Here is a 22,109-nt window from a genome sequence, read left to right as displayed (position 1 = left end):
ACTTTTGCCATGGCAAAACTTGTGGCCATAAGAAAATTAGATATACTGCTGATGTGTTTTGAAGTAAAGTTAATTTTAGGGCAATATTTTTCAAAGTAAAAAAGAATAGAGAGATGATTGGATATTAAATTGAAAGGAATAGTCTGTGTCAGATGTTAATATAATTTAGCAATCAAAAGAGATAGCTGGTAGAACTTCAAACTTTAAAACCAAGAACTAAATATTTATAAGAGCCTGCTCTGTTATGTGGGAAAACTGAGGTTTATTTTAACTGTTTAGTTATCATTGAGATTTTAATGATGCATAGTCCATTGTGGTAATTAGTATTTTGTAAATATGAAATGCAAATAAAAATAGTGTACTTCGCTTACTGCTATTTTTAATTTTTTTTTTTTGCTTTGTAATGGCTCTTTAGTTAAACCTGTATAGAGCAATACTGTCTTTCCAGACAATAGGCTATATTTTATATGTTATATATTATACAAAATAAATTTATAAACTATATTCCATAGTTTGGAATCCCATTATTATGAGACTTAATCATTCTCTATGTGAAGAAAATACATATTATTGAGCTTAAATAGAGGAATGGTGGAAAGCATAGGTGGTAGATGCAAAGAGAAATAATTTAAGAGATAGATGGTTTTTTATTTTCAAAAAGTTTCCTCATTCTTAATGACTGGATATCTCTTACCATAATCTTTAGATGGTACAAAAGCATGTAAGATGGAATTAGAGAAAATCAAATTGGATTCCTAATTCTACCACTCTACAATGCTGTGAAGATTAGTAAGTCACTGTTTCCTGAAAATAGTAATACCTATTACACAAAGGTGAAATAGGATCACAAAGGTCATATGTGGAAGCTGAAATTGACACATTACATTCTGGCGGAATTAAGCCCTGTTGAAATAGAAGTGAATAAGGCTTGCTTCCTACTCTGTTCCTCTTAGAACTAAAATCTTAATTCTAATAGTCAGTGGGTTTTCTTAGTCTGCATCTCTGAACAGAGCTGGAGGCAAGAGCTTCTGTCTTACTTTATTTTTAGGGTATGCCATGCGAAAGGGCAAGGTTGAGAAGAAATGAAGTGAGTCAGGAAAGGACAGAAGAACAGTATAAGGAATCATTAGAGACCTGGGTCTAAGCATGAATATAAGTACAGTGAGTGCTTGATCCCCCGGGGTTTGTGCTTCTCAGGACAGTTCATCTGTGGGGAGGAAGGGAAAAGAATTTACACTCCACCAGGTCTCCTAGGGCCAAAGGATTGTACCATAGGATATATTGACTTCCCCCTACCTGATGGATGGGCATTCTTGGTTTCAGGCTGAAAAGGAAACTTCTGGGCAGGAGGCCAGTGACTGCTGTCAAGAGAGGAGGTGACTCACTGTTAGGGGCTGTGTGTGAGTGGCTGGGCCTGAATATTGTCCAAAGGCCTTAGAGGCAGAGCAAGCTGAGAGCATCCAAAGCAGCATATAAATAGTGCCTGATGTCAATATCTATGTTTAAGGACACTTAAAGGAGACTTTAAACATTTTCGATGACAAATAAAAGGATTTCTTGAGACTAACGAAAGCCACCTTCAGGTTTCAGAACCCACTGTAAATATTTCACTGTTTATTATACAGAGTGTGCACTAAGGAAAGCTTATAGCCTTGAATTCCAACTTTCGGTTTTTGAAGAGCTGACTCTAATTGCACGGTGTGACAACAGAGGGAGAGTTCCCATCACGGTCATCTCTGAATCCTTTTCCCTGGGTTCCCACATTATTCTTGTCTTGTGCTATCTTCTTGCTTTACAGCTGTTATTATTGAAAACATAATAACTCTTAGTTGTTTTTTGGTGTGTTTCCTCAAAGTACAATCCTTACACAAAGGATATTGACCAATCAATTTCTAGAAAAGGCATTTTCTACCCTTTTCATGTTCTGCAAAACATTGTCTGCAACTCCAGATCTGTGCCTTTTTAACTTGCCTATTAAGAAATACATAGGCTTTTTTCTTAATAACTGGGCATTTTCTGATCCTAAACTATGTTGTGTGTTCTGAAGGGATGGGAGCTGCTTTCAAAATTCCTCCAGGTGGGAAAGAAATTTTCAGATATTGCCCAAAACAATGGAAGTCATGGCGCTTTCTTTGTAGAACTAATATACTCAATCTGGAATAAGCAATTTAGAATATATAAAAGGTAACCATTTCTTGCATAGTCTAATATAGAATTAAAAAGTATATGATCTTGTTAACACATGACTTGACTTTGCCTCTTCTGTGTAATATAAGTCACAGCTGAATTTATCTATATGTATTATAGGTTTACATATGAAATAGCCCCAGTTTTTACTGTCATGGAGACAATTCTTCTCAAGAAGATGTATGAAATTATTGGCTGGGGAGAAACAGAAGCAGATGGAATATTTTCACCTGGTAAGAAAAAGCAACTTTCTGTAAGCTAAATAAAATACCTATCGGGAGACACTCAAAATGTATTCCAACTAATATTGTTATTTTTGACAGACATTTGTAAGCCATTGTGCTATCATTGCAAATGAAATTTCCAGAAATCTAAAGGTGGGAATTTCATTCTTTGACCTTTCACCAATTTCAAGGAAGGATAATTTTAAAATAACAATGATTTAGCACCTCATTAGTTTCAGAAACTGTCAAATTGTTATTTCAATAAACATTTATTGGGATTGAAATTAGCTTAACGGTCATTATTTCTCTTCCACAGGTGGCAGTATATCAAACCTCTATGGTATTTTAGTAGCTCGCTACAAACAATATCCAGAGATAAAAACAAAAGGCATGACTGCACTCCCATGCATTGTATTATTTGTTTCTGAGCAAGTAAGTACCAAGTGTAGGTTTTTTCTGACTTTTAAGAATCATCAAAGATAACCTGATAAAATATAGACTAAGAATATTGGCATTATGCTTATATCAAATATGTTCAGATAATCTCTGAGTCTGGATCTACATATTGATATTGAAAAGGAAAAAACTTTCCAGGAAATATAGGCTCTATAGGTAAGCAATACAAATAATTCAGGATTAAAATTTAATTTCAGCATGACAAACAGAAAGCAGATGTGATTATAAATATAAAACATTCTGCTAACTTTACCAAAATAATTGTTTTAAAAATTTCAAAGATTTCATAGTTCTTTTTCACACTGAATAAAAAGAAAAAGAATGCAATTACTGTTTCTTCTTTCCAGTTCGGACCAAAGGAATCAGTTAAAAGAAAACTGTATTTTTTATCGACTAGGTCCTCAGCCAAGCTCTTCTGATATTGACAGTATCTCCACTGATATCTCCTTTACATTGAGTATTCCACTCTCGTGCATAGAATCAAAACTGTTTAAACCTGTAATCTGATTTCTTCTTATCTGTCATGGCAACATTTATGATCTTAAAATGTAGTAGCCATCCCAGTTTGAGAGTTCTACCTAAAAGTACCTAGAAACAAAGAGTTTTTATTGAAATATTCCTGTTTTTGCAGTGCACTCCCTTTGCCACACTCAAATTGGCATTACACGTCTATATAGTAAGTCCTCACTTAACGTCACAGGTTCTTGGAAACTGTGACTTTAAGAGAAGCAATATACAATAGATCATTGGATTACATCAGTTGCTTTATTATAATGTCAAAGAGAAAAAAAATACTGGTTTCGTTAGACATCTTTTCGGCTAAAGTCAGTTTCCAAGAACCTATGGCTACGTTAAGTAAGTACTTACTATATATTATCAAGTTGGAAACTACTACTTTATATTCAATGCAATGTATTACAGAACTTTATACAACTGAACATGCTTGTTTACAAATGCAATTGTCATCGTTTGAAATATAATTTGAAAATATATATAATAAGTAAATAAGCTGAAATTCCATAATGTTGATCTTTAAGAAATCAGTTTTTTATTTAATCTGTGTATTCTTTATTGAAATAGAAACATGGTTAAGGTTTTAATTTCTGTATTTTTTAATCTCATATATCTGGTCTTTTCCTGGCGATTAAAAATAATCCGGGCCAAGTTTATCTTTAGAGCTGCTATCACCTCTGTCTTGCTGGTATTATTTACATAAGGCAGGATGATACAAGGACAAAGTAAACTAGCAGGCAAGAGATCAAAGTGGGTGTCAAAGTCAGAATTAAGAATTACAGGCACTGGAATATTCAGTACATTCGTAAGACCTCATGCCTTAAAAAAAAAAAAAAAAAAAAAAATCTCAAATGCAGGAGCTAGAGCTGTCCAGAACAGAAAAAGATTTTCCTGGAGGATACTGTCACTAACTTTATAAATGATGTATCTTCGTGTGTATGCAGGGAACTAAAATATTCAAGCTCCCACTCAAGCATGTAGAGTTCTATTCTGTGACAGTGCCTTCTGGAAAGAGGTGCTACAACATTCTAGATCCCAACAAATGTCAAGATGGGGGCCTGGAAATATGCCTTGATACCTGTGTGCATATACATCCACAGACCCATTCAAAGCTATGCATACATGCCCCAAGTGCACTTGTGTGTAAATGGGGATTTCATGTAGGAGAAGTAATGTCTTGTCTTGTCTTATTTTTGCCCAAGGGTCATTACTCAATAAAAAAAAGCTGCAGCAATTCTGGGTATTGGAATTGATAATGTAATTGAAGTAAAGTGTGATGAAAGGTACGTTTCTTAATACATTCTCAAAGTTTTATTATTACTATGCTTCACAGATTAAGATTTCATTTGCCTGTGGTTCCATTCTTTGGCAAGAATCCTCTCCCAGATTCATTTTATTTATGTTTTAAAGATGAGTCATTATGAAAGAAGCACCAAAATTATTTACCCTATTGTTGACATTTATTTACTAACTATGGCCTTATGAAAATTCTATTGCCATATATTTGTTCCCTATTTTATATTTATTAAATACATTAAATTATCAACATAGTGATGTTTGGAAATTAAAAATTCAACCGTGTTAGAGTAGAAGGTGAAAATATATTTTCTTTGGATCCAATTCTTCAGAAATAAGCAATATTACAAACTTTATACAGATTCTGGATATAATTTTTATTAATATCAAACTTATTCATACATCAATTCTGTGTTATGTTCTGTTATTTGCTTTATTTCCTTTGGCTTTATGGTATAGCTTCGAAATCTTGTCTCGTGAATTCACAGACTTTTTTTTAAGTTACATCAGTTTCCAATTTTATAAATGCAGCATAATTTTACAAGTCCTATTTAAAAAGACATTTATAGGTTTTCCCTTTGATTTTAGTACTTAAGAGCATGCTTAAATGAATGTAATAAACATATTTGAGTTTAATAAACACCTTTGAGTTGTCTTGTATGAATATCTCTCATATGAATGCCCATAGGTTCAAATTATGTGTGAATTTATAACTCAATATAAATTTTCCATTTGCCCTTTAAACATTTTAGTTAATTATATTCTTATCTGAAACGTAATATTAAAATATTATCAATATTTTTATACTTAGAAAATCTGACAGAAATGATGTCTATTGTTGTTCAAAACAATAGAAATCTTTTAATATACTGACCTGTCAATTGTATATTACTGTGAATTGACTGTACATGTCCTTTGCCTATGCTTTTAGTGGTAGTTTATTACTTCTTATTGCCTTATAAGAAACATTTATATATTATGAAATTCTGAAATATGTAAATATATCTTGCAAATATTTTCATAAGTTTATTATCCAATAAACTTTATCACAGGTTGTTTGTCCCTGCACGTTTCCTGAGAATTACCACTCTAAAGATATTTTACATCACTTCTACTATTATTAATAGGATTTTTCTACTATTTATTTTCAATAATTAGTATTACGAAATTGAGCCATAGTTTACTTATGTAACTTCCTCAACATTTTTATTTTTATAAACAACCTTAGGTATTCTAGGTATACAAACATATGTACTCCAATTAGGTTTCTTATTTTATTATCTGTCTCTTTTTTTTTTCAAAAAGAAAATAGAATATTGAAGATAGTGAGCATTATTATCTTGGTACTAACTTTAATCAAAATGTTTCCAATGAATTATCTCTAAGCCTGCTGGCAGTTAGTCTCATAGCTGAAAGGAGTAGAAAAATATTGGCTTTAATTTATTTCATGGAAACATGCTGTGAAGAAATGTGAGGCCACCTTAATTTATGCCACCCCCGTCCCCCCTCAAATTTGAATGCCTGATATTTTTAATCTTGATATCAAGAGATCTTAATAACTAAAGTTTTAAGGGCTGGGCACGGTTGCTCATGCCTGTAATCCCAGCACTTTGGGAGGCCGAGGAGAGCGGATCACGAGGTCAGGAGATCGAGACCATCCTGGCTAACACGGTGAAACCCTATTTCTATGAAAAATACCAAAAATTAGCCGGGCGCGGTGGCAGGCGGCGCCTGTAGTCCCAGCTACTCCCAAGGCTGAGGCAGGAGAATGGCGTGAACCTGGCAGGCGGAGCTTGCAGTGAGCCGAGATCGCGCCACTGCACTCCAGCCTGGGCGACAGAGCGAGACTCCTTCTCTAAATAAATTAAATAAATAAATAAATAAATAAAGTTTGATTACTTTAACAAAATAAGGAAAGAAAAACAAAGAATGATCGAAAGGGAGTTTATTATTTTGTATCTTCCTTACAATGATCAAAATCTTCTGATTAGTAAGCGTGCAGATTTTAAGGTGACTGAATAGTAGATGAAGCATTCTCTAACTTAAACGTGGCTTACATTAACTGAACATTTATTACTTATTCATACACTTATACATGTCTTTAGGAGACACTAAAAACTGATTGTTTTAAAATCTTGCACAACACTTCTTATTCTAATTGGTAGAATTTGTATGTTTATATACTTATAATAAATCAATGCGTATTTGCATTTTTGTGGGGAAAGATGATTCCAGCTGAGTTAGAGAAAAATATATTACAAGCTAAAAAGAAGGTATGTTCTACGGTTCTATATTTAACATGCAAATATCTTTATATATTTTTATTAGTGAAAAATAATTGATAAGAGAATTGCTTAAAAAAATAGAATAAACACAAAATGTGGGAAATTTCTTATAAAACTGAAGTGGTGTAATGAAGTAGCATTGCAGTATTTCTAATATTATTGGTTCTGTTAAATATGAAAGGCAAATTTATCAGGGTCTTCCTCGTATAATGGAATTTGGCCATTTCCATGTTTGTGGTGTTACTTTCTTTAAAATAAGTGTAAACAGAAATAACAATAAATAAAATTGAGAGGGAAAGGTATAAATCCACCTTACAGTTATGTTACTACCTCTAGTGATTATGTACCTCAGAATATTTGAAATCATTAGCTATTCAATATCCCTAATCAAAGGTATCCAGATTTCTGATATCCCGAAGCGTAATGGGTACCAGTATTGTATATAGTTCCTGTGGACTTCATGAGATTGTAAGAATGATTCCGTTTTTTCATCACCAGGGCCAAACTCCATACGGAGCCTTCGACCCTCTCCCTGACATCACTGATATTTGTGAGAAGCACAAACTCTGGATGCATGTGGATGTAAGTCATCTCCTTTAGTCTGGCTTATAATGTCTCTTGTTTAAGAAAAAAAATCCTACAATCCTTAAAGATTCCTAACAGGCATTTCAGGCAAGTCAAAAATTTCTCTGTACCTAGATTTTATAATGAATAAATACAGAAAATACAGATAAAGAATAATCTTATTTACATCTATTTTTCTTTTTTCTTTCCTTTTTTTTTTTTTTTTTTTTTTGGACAGAGACTCACCCTATTGCCCAGGCTGGAGTGTAGTGACATGATCTCAGCTCACTGCAACTTCTGCCTCCCGGTTCAAGCCATTCTCATGCCTCAGTCTCCTGAGTATCTGGGCTTGCAAGCATGAGCCACCATGCCCAGCCCAAACCTCGCTTTTTTTTTTTTGTATTTTTAGTAGAGACAGAGTTTCACCATGTTGGCCAGGCTGGTCTTGAACTCCTGACCTCAAGTGATCTGCCCACCTTGGCCTCCCAAAGAGTTGGGATTATAGGCATGAGTCACTGCACTTGGCCTACCTAAGTTTATTTTTAAATAGACTTAATACATCATGAAAAGGGCTAAAAATATACCAAATTATATTTAAAAACCTTAATCTCTATTAATATTCAACCCCAAATTTAGAATATGAATGTTAAAGTCAAACATGATTTGAAATTGAAAGAAGACTTAGCCCATTACTCTAATATACATTTCTTTATTAATATCTATTAAATAAATAATAACTTTTGATGCTATTAATTTAGTACAATAACTTTTAACAGAAATTCCTTTGGCTTTGATTAGAGTTGAATAAAATTAAAGTTATAGCATACCATGGAGATTTTAATTTTTCTGTAGTATAGCCTAATTTGATGCCAACTTTTAAAATCTGTCTTTGGAAATTATAAAGAAAGTTCCTTCTTGAATTAATTAGGAACTTACAACTTCACTGTGTCATGAATAGACAATGAAAATTCATGGTAGGAAATTTTTTAATGCATTGTTTCTTTAAGTAGAATAATTATAGCCAGCTTGATAATTATCTAGCATAATAATTAAATCTTCATCATGTTTTAAAATAAATTTAACATAGAAAAAGTAGTCAGTGTAATTAAAAAAAAAAAGTAATTAGTATAAGAGCACATGTTCTTTGTGTTTGTCGTAGGCAGCTTGGGGAGGTGGACTGCTGCTATCCAGAAACGATTCCTATAAACTCAGTGGCATTGAAAGGTAAGACCTGGGGCATTGCTTGTGAAAGCAAAAGAACCCATTTAGACTCCTTTTCCAGTGACTGTGAGTGCTGACCAGAGCTGCTTTATCACCTAGGGCCAACTCTGTGACCTGGAATCCACACAAACTAATGGGTGTCCCTCTTCAATGCTCTGCTATCTTGATCTGGGAAAAAGTAAATGATTTCTGTTCTTAATTACTGACATAATGGATGGCTTAACAATGACTAGCTTCATTGTGAATGTTTTAAATTAACAAAAATATGACATCACTGAATTAAACATACTGCAGCGCAATTTGCCCTATGGAGGAGAACTTGTTCTCCTCCCTTGATCTTTAAGTAGCAGTCATTTGACAAAATCAAGTGAGTATAGTGCATAGGTAGTAAACCAGCTACCTGTGGGTGGAAAGATGTGGTATAGATGAAAGATTGTGAGAAGATCTATAGAAAACCTGATTATTTATAACCCAGTTATTAAAAACATAATGACCAGCCAGGCACGGTGGCTCACACCTGTAATCTCTGCATTTTGGGATGCTGAGGCAGGCGGATTGCTTGACCCCAGAAGTTCAAGACCAGCCTAGGCAACTTGGTGAAACCCCATCTCCACCCAAAATACAAAAAATTAGCCAGACATGTTGGTGCATGTCTGTGGTCCCAGTTATTCGGGAGCCTGAGGTGAAAGGATAGCTTGAGCCCAGGAGGAGGTTGGAATGAGCCAAGATCTTGCCACTGCACTCCAGCCTAGGTGACAGAGTGAGAGACCCTGTCTCAAAAAACAAAACATAATGGCCATAGATATATGAAAACAATGTGCAACATCATTAATCACCAGGAAAATGCAAATTAAAACTTCAGTAAGATATAACCTCACAACTTTAGGATGCCTATTATACACACACACACACACACACACACAAAGATGAGCATTGGTGACAATGCAGAAAAAATGGAACCCTTGTATACTTTTGATGGGAATGTAAATTAGTGAAAAGAGTATGGGTAAAAAGTATGAAGATTTCTCCAAAAACTAAAAATAGAACTACTATACAATCCCGCAGTCCCACTACTGGGTATATATCTAAAGGAGAGGAAATGAAATGAGAATGCCTAAGAGATAGCTATACTCCCAAGCTAACTGCAGCATTATTCACAATAGTCACATTATGGAATCAATCTAAGTGTCCATTCATGGATGAATGGATAAAGAAAATGAGGTGTATATATGCAGTGGAATACTATTCGTCCATTTAAAGAAAAAAAAAGGAAATCCTACCATTTGTGACCACATGGATGAACCTGGAAGTCGTTATGTTAAGTAAAATAAGCCAGACACAAAAAAGACAAATACCTCATGATCTCACTCATAAGTAAATCTAAAAACATTGATCTTACAGAACTAGAGAGCAGAATGGTGGCTACCAGGGGTTGAAGCAGTTGGGGAAGGGAGTTCAAGGGAAAGTTGATCAAAGGATACAAAATGTCATTTAGGTAAAAGAAGTAAGTTCAGGAGATCTATTGTAGGACCTGGAAACTACAGTTAATAACAACAGATTGTATTCTTGAAAATTGTCAAAAGAGTGGATGTTACATGATCTCACCACAAAAGTGAAAACTATATGAGGCAATGCATATGTTAATAAACTAGATATAGTCATTCCACAATGCATATATACATCATATATATACACATTCCACAATGCCTATGTAGGAAATGCATGTTAATTAACTGTATTTAGTCATTCCACAATGTATAGTGTGTGTGAAACATGCATATATGCAATACTTCATACATATATACCAAAGCATCAAGTTGTACACACAATAAATAAAATTCTATTTGTCAATTTACAAATAAAAGGAAATAATAATTTAAAAAAGCCACCAAGCAAAATATCTCTTAGAGATCAATTTGGCCCACTGGCCAATTTGTAATCTTAGAGTATAGAGCCAAAAATAGGGCATATTTTCACGTGGAAGACAATGAGTAACTGCAATATATTTTTGGCACAAAAAACATAAATGTGGCCAGGTGTGGTGGCTCACGCCTGTAATCCCAGCACTTTGAGAGGCTGAGGCGGGTGGATTACGAGGTCAGGAGTTTGAGACCAGCCTGGCCAATATGGTGAAAACCCATCTCTACTAAAAATACAAAAAATTAGCCCAGTGTGGTGGTGTGTGCCTGGAGTCAAGCTACTCAAGAGGCTGAGGCAGGAGAATCGCTTGAACCTGGGAGGTGGGGGTTGCAGTGAGTCAAGATCATGCCACTGCACTCCAGCCTGGGTGACAGGGTGAGACTTCATCTCAAAAAAAAAGGCATAAATGTATGTGTAGTATGACATTATTTTCTGTTTACATGTATATTTATTTCCCTTCATAGTAAATGTGACAGTATATAAGGACTTAAGGTCATAATCTCCTCCAAGTAGAAATACAATTATAAAGTTTGCATATTCTTTATTGAGGTGTCAAGTTGCAAACACATTTTACCTAACTTTAATTTCTACCTTTGGGGACATCATTTTCTATCTTCTCTTATTTGCAAGCAATCCAGAGGCTTTGGGTATAAAAATAATCTGTCTTCCTACTATAGCCTTCGTGCCTACTCTTTGAGTACTTAATGCTCACTTCATCTTCCCTAGTTCTGAGGGAATCTTTATTCATTCTCTCATACCTAGTGCATTATCAGCTCTGCTGACTGGAACTAGTAACATGAGCTCTGCTTCAGCTCCTGCTAAGTTGCCTGCATGGCAGCAATATCCCGTCCAGAAAATGGCAGATACCTCATGCTCGAAGCCTGCAGGTTAGCAGACTGATCCTTCTTCAGCGTTGGTGTGTGGCCAGAACCTAGACATTATTGTTTGACCGTATTTTTTTTTTGAGAAGTTTTCAAATTTGTCTCCAACCCCTACCTTGCTAACAGGTCTCTATTTAACTTTCAGACTTCAGATACCTTTCTTTTTATGGCTCAAATACAAATTTTCTGCAGTCTTCTCTGATTTCTCAGCCCACCATGAGTATGTTGAAGTAATACACTTTATTCTACATAAGTACCTATCATGAGTTTTCAAATAAATTGTTTTTTATATTTTGTCTTGTACTTTATCTTTTCCTAAAGGTAGATGGATGGTCAATGGAAGTACAGCAGAATTGCCAAACCAATAAGCATTTACTATTTTTAAGGTCATTTCTGGAAAACAAGTCTATCTTGGTGTAGCCTTGAATTAAGAGGAATGTTTGATTCTTATCTAATCTATTAACCATTTGAATGTCCAGGGCTGCAGGCAGACAATTTTAATTCATGTCTTAATGAGTAGAACAAATTGAGTATATCAATATTTAACATATTTTTCAATGCCGACAAGGAATTGAGTATAAGGAAGTAAATATATACATTTTTGTATAATTGTACATAAAATATATTTAAACTGATTTTAAATATTCTTCATTTTTACACTCAAGGGAATGAAAATACCATATGTTTTTCAAACAAAATGCCAACCACATCAATTTCATTTATTCAGAAGAAGCTTTTCATAATGCAAAATATAAACTCATTAAGTAGCTTCTCCTTGTCGCTAAGATGGGGATTGAAATCCTTGACAATGCACAAAGGCCCAGGAGGTATAGTCTGTGGCTTTCTCTGAACTCTTACTTCCTCTTGTGTTTCCTTTTGTTTTATTCACATCAATTGGCTTCCTTTTAGTTCCAAAAAGATGTAGTGCAGCTCTCTCCGTTATGATCTCAGTACATCTTTCTTTCTCCTTCCACCTGTCATGGTCTGACTCAACTTTCACTCCCACAGCTCTCTCCCCCAGCATCTTTCTTGCTAAACTGCTGAATTCAAAAATGTTTTTTACTCAGAAGCCTTCCTTGACTTCCAGGCTACATGGAATCTTTGACCCTTAGACCAGAATATTCTATAGCACCATGAAAACTCTTTCATGACATTTATCATGGGTATAATTTGACACTCATATCTGTGACATTGTGATTAGTGTCCAGCCCCGCCCTTACCTACCCAGCCTCCTGCCACTCAGACTATAAGTTCTATGAAGGCAGAGTCTCTCTACCCTTTTTCTCACCACAAATCCACTGTCTCAGCACCATGTATGACAGGTGCTATAAATATATGCTGCTTAATGACTAAGTGTAGCTCAATCATCACACCAGATAAAGCTCATCTTTTTTTTATTATACTTTAAGTTTTAGGGTACATGTGTACAACGTGCAGGTTTGTTACATATGTATACATGTGCCATGTTGGTGTGCTGCACCCATTAACTCATCATTTACATTAGGTATATCTCCTAATGCTATCCCTCCCCCCTACCCCACCCCACAACAGACCCTGGTGTGTGATGTCCCCCTTCCTGTGTCCAAGTGTTCTCATTGTTCAATTCCCACCTATGAGTGAGAACATGCAATGTTTGGTTTTTTTCCTTGCGATAGTTTGCTGAGAATGATAGTTTCCAGCTTCATCCATGTCCCTACAAAGGACATGAAGAAGTCATCATTTTTTATGGCTGCATAGTATTCCGTGGTGTATATGTGCCACATTTTCTTAATCCAGTCTATCATTGTTGGACATTTGGGTTGGTTCCAGGTCTTTGCTATTGTGAATAGTGCTGCAATAAACGTGTATGGATGTGTCTTTATTGCAGCATGATTTATAATCCTTTGGGTATATACCCAGTAATGGGATGGCTGGGTCAAATGGTATTTCTAGTTCTAGATCCCTGAGGAATCGCCACACTGTCTTCCACAATGGTTGAACTAGTTTATAGTCCCACCAGCAGTATAAAAGTGTTCCTATTTCTCCACATCCTCTCTAGCACCTGTTGTTTCTTGACTTTTTAATGATCGTCATTCTAACTGGTGTGAGATGGTATCTCATTGTGGTTTTGATTTGCATTTCTCTGGTGGCCAGTGATGATGAGCTTTTTTTCATATGTTTGTTGGCTGCCTAAATGTCTTCTTTTGAGAAGTGTCTGTTCACATCCTTCGCCCACTCGTTGATGGGGTTGTTTTCTTCTTGTAAATTTGTTTGAGTTCATTATAGATTCTGGATATTAGCCCTTTGTCAGATGAGTAGGTTGCAAAAATTTTCTCCCATTCTGTAGATTGTCTGCTCACTCTGATGGTAGTTTGTTTTGCCATGCAGAAGCTCATCCTGATGATACTGTCTTAAAGTGTTTTCAATAGTCTCTAGGTCAGCTCTAACAAAAGATTAAGAGTAGAGTTATCTACTCTTAGGTTCAAAAGAGCCTAAGAAGAAAATATTTACATGTGTAAATAGGACACCCAAAATACAGATTCATAAAATATTTTCATTTTTGACTTATAATTTCTATTCTATTTCCCTCAAATACTTCAACACTCACCATCACATTGTGGTCCTTCCTATAGATCCACAAGCGAGTTATCTTCCTTAGGATGTTGTGTTTCCACAAACCTCAAGTCAAACTGCCCTTTTGTCAGCTCCCAAATTCATCATTATATAGATATATGTTCTTGAAAATTACTTAACATGTTAACATTTTTAGTTTCTTCAATCTATAAAAATGTTGTCATTATAGTACCTACACCATCAGTTTTCCATGAGGATTAAATGATGAAATGGAAAGCATATAGCAAACACATAAATACATATAATGTTATTTACCTCTTGTACAAATAGTTCTGCTTAATTAACATTTAAATCATACCCCATCAATGCACATAAATTTAGGTTTTGTTGTGCTGAAGCAACATACATACTGAGAAAAGCATTTCTGTCACAATGATGGGTAACATGTCCTTTTCTAGTGATTATTTCTTAATCTTCCAAAGTAAAGCTTCCTGAAGTCTTTAACACTGAGGAGGAATGTTTTCCACATTTTTATATGAGACAAAAGGCTAGAAAAAGACAAAATTAAACGAATGGATTAAATGTGTGGATTATTTTATTCTTCATCTACTATGGTCATCAGAGCTGTTTATTTGGCATCTACACCGTTGGTTCACAGGAGAGTTTAGTTAAAGTGGACTAGGCAGTCAGTTCTCATTAACATTATTAAATGACAGTCACATAATTTCAAAAGAGCAGCAAGACTTCAAGGCATTTAAGAAAAGTATTAAAAAATAGACAAGTATTCACCAAATTGTACCATATTCCAGATAAATCCAAAAAACTGAATATGCTCATTTTCAAAAAAGGATATATTTCTACATTAAATATGCAAAATTCTACTTAAATTTGCATTCAAAGTGGTAATAGTTAAGTGAAATAAATAATGGTGGTTTCTTATTGAAATGTATATGACTGACATATTAGATATGTTTTTCCTTTTTTAGGGTCTTCTAGATGCATGTACTCAGATGCAAGCTGAATATCTTTTCCGGTCAGATAAACTCTACAATGTTGACTTTGACACTGGGGATAAAACTATTCAGCGTGGCCGACATGTTTGTTGATATCTTCAAGCTATGGTTAATGTGGAAAGCAAAGGTAGGAATTTGTCATCTTTCACTCATCTTACTTTTTATTGGAGTAGAAAAGAAAGGGGGTAAGGGTCATATTAATATACATATTTGGAAAAAAACACCAAAATTTTAAAGTTTTAGGGCTATAATAATCTGGTTTTTAACAAGAACAAATTTAACTAATCAATCTAATGATTTTCATTATTTATTTGGGATTTTGACATTTTACACCATGAGAGAGTAGAGAATATATGAACCTCAGGTGTGTTCCTAAGATGAGAACCTCTCAATGTTGTCAGGCACCAAACAGATGTATAAGTGTCTGAAATGCACAGGTTGTTAAGAAAAGAGGGAACAATGAAACTGGAGACTATAGGACCAGTCTGACTCATTCACATTTAAATTACTCTGTAGCAATGCACCATCTATATTGATGAAGTTTAACAATTTTCTCACGATTCGTTGAGCACTATTTAACCAAGCAGCAGTCTAGGTGCCGGGGAATGCAGTGAGCAAAGAAACCAAATTTCCTTTTCTCATGTCAGTTACATTTGGGAGGGTTGTGGAGGGTTCGGGTGCTATAGACAATAATTAATAAGTTATCTAGAAATGATATCTAAAAAAACTAAGGGAGCTTAGAGAATGTAGAGTGATGACAGGTCATCATTAAAAACAAGGACTTTGGATATTGTTTTCAGTGTTACGTAAAATCACTAACTGGTTTGATCCAAGGAGAGACAGAATCAGATTTATGTTTTAAAGGGAATTGTTTTGGCTTCTTATGATAAATACATGGCAGGGAAGAGAAGAGAAACAATAAGATTAGTTAGGAGGTTCTTCCAGTGGTCTAGGCAAGACATGACAGTGGATTGGCCTAAAGTGGTAGCGGTGAAACTAGTGAAAAGTAGTTGGATCCTAGAGTAGTTCTATGGTAAAATAAATAGGATTTACTAATGGATTGGATGTAGGGTATGAGAAGAAGGGAGTGAAAGAACAGTCCAACCATTTTGATCTGAGCAACTAGGAGAAAAGAGTTATATCCTGAATTTAAGAAGGTGATGGAAAGAACTGATTTGTATCATGGAAATATCATTTTTTTTAAGTTAAGACTGACAGATAATAAAGTGAAGATGTTGGATAGTGAATTGAGGTTCAATTTGGAAGTTGTGGAAGATAATATACATTTAAAAATTATTTACATGTAGATAGTATTTGAAGTCATGGGACTGACTGTAGGTAGAAACAAGAGAAGCCAGGGAAATGAAACTTAAAACATGGAAATCAGGGAGAAGCAGAAAAGATCCAACCAAGGGCACTGTGAAGTGTAGCCAAGCATATAAAAGGATAACTAAGAAGGTGAGGTATCAGTCAGGCGCCGTGGCTTATGCCTGTAATCCCAGCACTTTCAGAGGCCAAGGCAGGCAGATCACCTGAGGTCAAGAGATTGAGACCATCCTGGCCAACATGGTGAAACCTCGTCTCTACTAAAAATACAAAAATTAGCTGGGCGTGGTGGTGCATGCCTGTAATCCCAGCAATTTGGGAGACTGAGGCAGGAGAATTGCTTGAACCCTGGAGGCAGAGGTTGCAGTGAGCCGAGATTGTGCCACTGCACTCCAGCCTGGCAACAGAGCAAAACAAACAAACACCCCCCCGCCAAAAAAAAGAGAAAAAAAAAGATGGTGAGGTGTCACCAAATCCATGGGAAGAAAGAATTTCAGAAAACAAAGAATGATACTATATCAAATTCTGTGTATTCCTTGACTAAAATGAGAACTGGAAATTGAAAATTAAATACTTCATTATTGTTTAGTAGTGATCTCAGAACAGTTGTGTGAGAATAGAAAGTAAGGAAATGAAAAAAGCGAATGTAGAAAAGTGTTTTGAGGAGATTGACTATAAAGGGCGAGAGAGACACAGTGGTAGCTGGAGGGAAATTCACATCCAAAGGAATTTTTGTTTTTGTTGTTATAGATGAGCTTTGTTATAGCATACGAATATACTTTTTGTCATAGTCTAATAGATGGAAAATATCATTATGCAAGAAGAAAGTGAAAAACTGGAATGGGTGCTTTGTTTTAGGCAAAAGGTGAGCAAGTGATGTAGTTTACAATTAGATGGGCTCATCCTATCTGGAGTCAGGTGCAATCCATCTGTTGTATTATATTGGTGCAAAAGAAATTTCAGTTTTTGCTATTAATTTTTTTACCACTAAAAATGGCAGAAACCACAGTTACTTTTGCACCAACATAATAACTAGAGGAAAGACCGTATACAAATAGGCAGGATGGTAGACTTGGTTCTGCAATGTTATTTGCTGAGTTTTCCTATTTTGTTAAAGAGCAAGAAACAAGATCATCTACTGAAATTGTGAGGAGTGAAGGGAAACTGGAGATTTAGTGAGTTGAATGAAAAATCATCTAGGCAATGGAGGATTGGCCAGGGAACTCTAGTCAGACTGTGGAGAGGTGCTGAAGGTCCAGTTGAGATTTGTGGTTGTAACTTTACATTAACACCAATTCTCCAACTTGCTTTTCCCCATCTGTATTCACCTGCCCAATACAAAAACGGAGTAGACAGAATATTGATTTAATAAGGCTAGGAAACAGTCAATTAGTGACCTTTCCTTGGTACTTAAAGAGATTTACACAACACTTCCTTTTTCTATTAACACTTTCAACATGTAACTTTGACTAAGTATAAACACATTATAGACTCATATTTAATATTCTATAGTCCTAATGAACATAAACGTATGATGTTATATTTAAAATAAGTAGAGCTTAGGTGTCTTTGACTCTTCATTGACTCTAATAGCAGGGGAAATTTGAGAAATATCACAAGAATATTGTAATATGCAAAGAACCTAAACAAGTAATTTAAATTCTCTCAGATTCAGGCTCCTCGTTTGTACAATTACGTTGTACCTACCTCTTTATACAGATATAGTTGAGTTTAAATAAAATATTACATATAAACTTAACTACATTGCTATAATTCACCATATAATCTAAAGAGTTATTGTCACAATTTCAATTAAGATAAAATACAATTTTTTAGATTATTGAGTTTGGAGCATCTTGATACTTTTTTATGACACATTGTAGCTTCACAAGCTTTATAAATTTTAGCTTTACAAGCTGAAAAAAACAAATCAACATAATGAAAGCATGCATGGTTTTCATTCGTAAATGCTAAGAGAAAACAACTCAGAATTTAAAGACGAAATCATTTCAGAAACTGTACCAAATCTATCAGAAAAGGTGACAGTAAATACTGAGTCAAAATTACTAATAATGATTTTAATGGTATTAAAGTTTATTATGTAATGCTATTTTTAAAGGACAATAGAGAAAATAATATGAAAGGAGACATTTATGAAAATCATCAGAATGTGGTCAAATGTCCAGCATAATTATTTTCTCACAATTATAGGATCAGTATGAAGATAGTCATTGCATATTCATGTCTCACACCTATTATATAAAAGCTTATGGTGGAGTCAAGAATTCAATCATGATTATCTATGATTATGGTCATTGTCATATGATGTGAATCATATGAAAATGGCCAAAGCCACAGACTGATCTTTTAACTCGTCTCACATTTCATGATTCTGGTCACAAGGAAAATATAAACGACTAAGTGAAGGAATATAATCTAAATTCTGCAGAAGATTTTTTGGCTCTTGAATTTTTAAGAACTGTTCCAAATGTAAGCTACTTCCATTGCCAGTGTGTTTACCTTTATTCAATCTGTAGTTATTTAGGTCCTCGTTATTTGCATCCAATGTTTAGATGATTCCACTGATTTTTAGAACTCTATGAATCCCAAATTATAGTTCCATTATTTTCCTAAATACCTCTCAAGAAAACTGCCGCCTTTCTAACTGCAAATTGCAAGTGGTTTCTCAAGTCAAAATTCTAACTGAGGTGACAAGAATATTTGGCAGTCCCACCATTATCATGTACTCTATGAAATTTCAGGAATAAAAAACATGTTAGAAACATAAAAACGTGTTAGTACCTTTTTAGGCCTCTTTTTCACCTTTATTAATAGAAAGTGATAATGGGTCAAGCTACCTGAAGTCAATATTGAATCTCAGATGTGAATACTTACTTATTGCCTGAAAGATCAATCAGGGTCAGAGTCTGAAGATACAGTTTCTCCAAATATTATACAACAAAAATTGTATGTTCTGCACCTTCCTCTTGCCCATTATTTATGTTTAACTGAAATAACCAACAAGATTTTATAAAGCGATTTCTTTCACCCCCTTCCTACTCCTCTATAGAAAGATGGACATTAGGTTCTGTGTAGATCAAAGGTTTGACATGAACTAAAAGCATCTTTGATATATTATTAGCTCTACTATTTGATTTGAAGTCATTTCTTTTGTTAGAAGTTTGGTATTCCCAAAGCAAAGACAATGCTTTTCATAGAAATCATCCATCAACAGCCTATTAGGTAGCCAATGTTCTGATACAGATATCTATATAATCAGTAACACAGGATTACACTTAGCAATTATATAAACTTTGAAGTTTCGTAGATAATTTTTATTATTCTAAGATATGCATTCTGTAAATTCTTTTCCTGAAGATTTTTAAATGGACAATTTAGAATTTTGGGTAAACTTATAACAGTTTAAAGCTCAAATTTTTGCACCCATGCAGCCTTGTATAAATTTCAGACACTGATAATCCCAGTATTTCTCAAGCCACTTCTGTACAGATTATATTTTGTAAATATTTTTATAAAGTTTTTCAACTTTGTAAGAGGTCACCAGTTCTCCTATATAATAGTTTAGCTGCTAATCAAAGCAGGCAGCTTGACTTAGCTTAAATAGCAGTGTATATACCTAAATATATACATACATATGTACAAATATATGCATATATGTACAAATATATACACATATATGTACATATATGTACATACATATATATGTATATATATATACACTGGTAACTCACTTTGAATACTTTTGGTAATAAGGATTGAAAACATTAATACATTAACTCACCAAAATGGACCTACCACTTATTGAACATCTATTGCGCTAGGACCTTTATGTGTGTTATCTCGCTTTTTTTTCCAATAGTTCTGTTGGATACGTATTGTAATTGCCCAGCAGGCACTTCTTTCTTGCTTCACAGATAAAACCAATGCACTGAGACAGTGGTATTGCAATAGAAAAAGAGTTTAATAATTGTAGGGACAGCAATTTTATAATATTACCACCCCTTTCTGAATTATGCTGACAGTTCAACCACGTATTTTACATAATTTGAGTTGCCCTAAAGTAAGTTGAACAAAAATTGTCTGACATTAATGTTTAAGGCCTTCAACTTTTTCTATCATCATTAGTAAATTTCACTGGGCCTGTAAGAGAAAATTGTTTTCCTTTTTGCTTTTCACAGTACTCTTATGTAAATATGCTATGGTTTGAGGCAAGGACTAAGTGAAACTCTTATTTTTTTTTCTAAGCATATAAATGTCACCCTCCACGAGGGTAGCTACTACCAACTGAGTTAGTCAGAAGCAAGAAAGCTTCTAGAGGTACACCAAAACCACTCAACCTCTTAGAGTTCTACACATGTTCCTGACTGGAGGACAAGCCAAGACTATTAAACAAACAATTTCTCACAATATTGCAGATAATAAAAAATACCCAATATAGTATTGTTATATTGAATAAAATATTAGAGAACGACACAAAATAAAAATCCTGACTATTGAATGATAGAATTGTGTGTGTATACATATATATATGAGATTGTATTGTGTGTGGGTATATATATAATTATATGTGCGTATATATTTACATATGCATAAATATATATGTATAAACGTATATTCGCTTCTGTACTGCCATCAGACAGTCTTATAGGAAAGTTAAATATGGATAGCATTTGTAGCATTTAAAGGTAAATTGTTTGCAGAAATAGGCCATGAATAGGTGCAGATTGAGTAGTTATAGAATGCCATCTTTGGCTTTTCTGAGTGTTGGTGTCACTTTGCCCTATAACAGTAGCCAAAGTTGCTTTAACGTGCTCTAACGCCACCTGCATGATGCCATTTTAGGAGCTGAACAAGATAATTAAACAGAGCTTGTCTCTGTGAAATTTACAAAGAACTATATTTGCTGCAAAATAGTGACCTTGTAGAAAAACTCAAGATATACAATGATGAGTCAAATCATGCAAATACTACTGAAACATGATACTATTTTTCCATTCTCTATTTCATTTTACCTCTTTCCCAGGTACTTCTATTTGAATTGCCATATAAATATGAGGAAATGGCACATGCCTTTCTTTAATGCAGTCTAGCAAATTTATATTACTTTATGGTTGATAATTGTAAATCACGGGGTAATGACAGCTGCAATATGAATACAGAATTTGCTGCTTTTTTGTACTAAGCTGCTACTTAAAAATTATCCCTGATGGTCTTAAATTGCCTACAATTTACTTGAAGCTAATGATAGTTATGTAGCCATCTGGAATATGGAAGAGTATTTACTTGTAAAACTTCTTTATAATAATATTTACATTTACACACAGATTGCTCCAAAGATTAAGGCACAGTCATCATAAGCTACCAGCCATGTGGAGGAAAAGTAAATTTTTTTCGAATGGTTTTTTCTAATCCTGCCGCAAGACAAAAAAGATGTTGACTATCTTATTGATGAAGTTGAAAGGCTTGGTAAACAATTCTATTCCTAAAGATAATAAGAAAGGAATACTGAAAATGTTATAAAAATACTATGAATAAGACTTTTAATTCTTATTCTATACTACGTAAGATGAAAGGGAATCAAACTTATACACACACACACACACACACACACACACACGCTTGTTTAAATACTTAGCACCTGTTAAATGT

General features: G+C 34.3%; 1 pseudogene; it reads left to right on the top strand.

Annotated features, from left to right (window-relative positions):
• Positions 1 to 22,109, top strand: part of LOC116467774 (glutamate decarboxylase 1-like) — a 51,841-nt pseudogene that overhangs the window by 6,004 nt on the left and 23,728 nt on the right.

This window comes from Hylobates moloch, unplaced genomic scaffold, assembly GCF_009828535.3.
Source record: "Hylobates moloch isolate HMO894 unplaced genomic scaffold, HMol_V3 SCAFFOLD_5, whole genome shotgun sequence".
NCBI classification, from domain to species: Eukaryota; Metazoa; Chordata; class Mammalia; order Primates; family Hylobatidae; genus Hylobates; species Hylobates moloch.
This window is presented reverse-complemented; position numbering and strand designations above follow the sequence as displayed.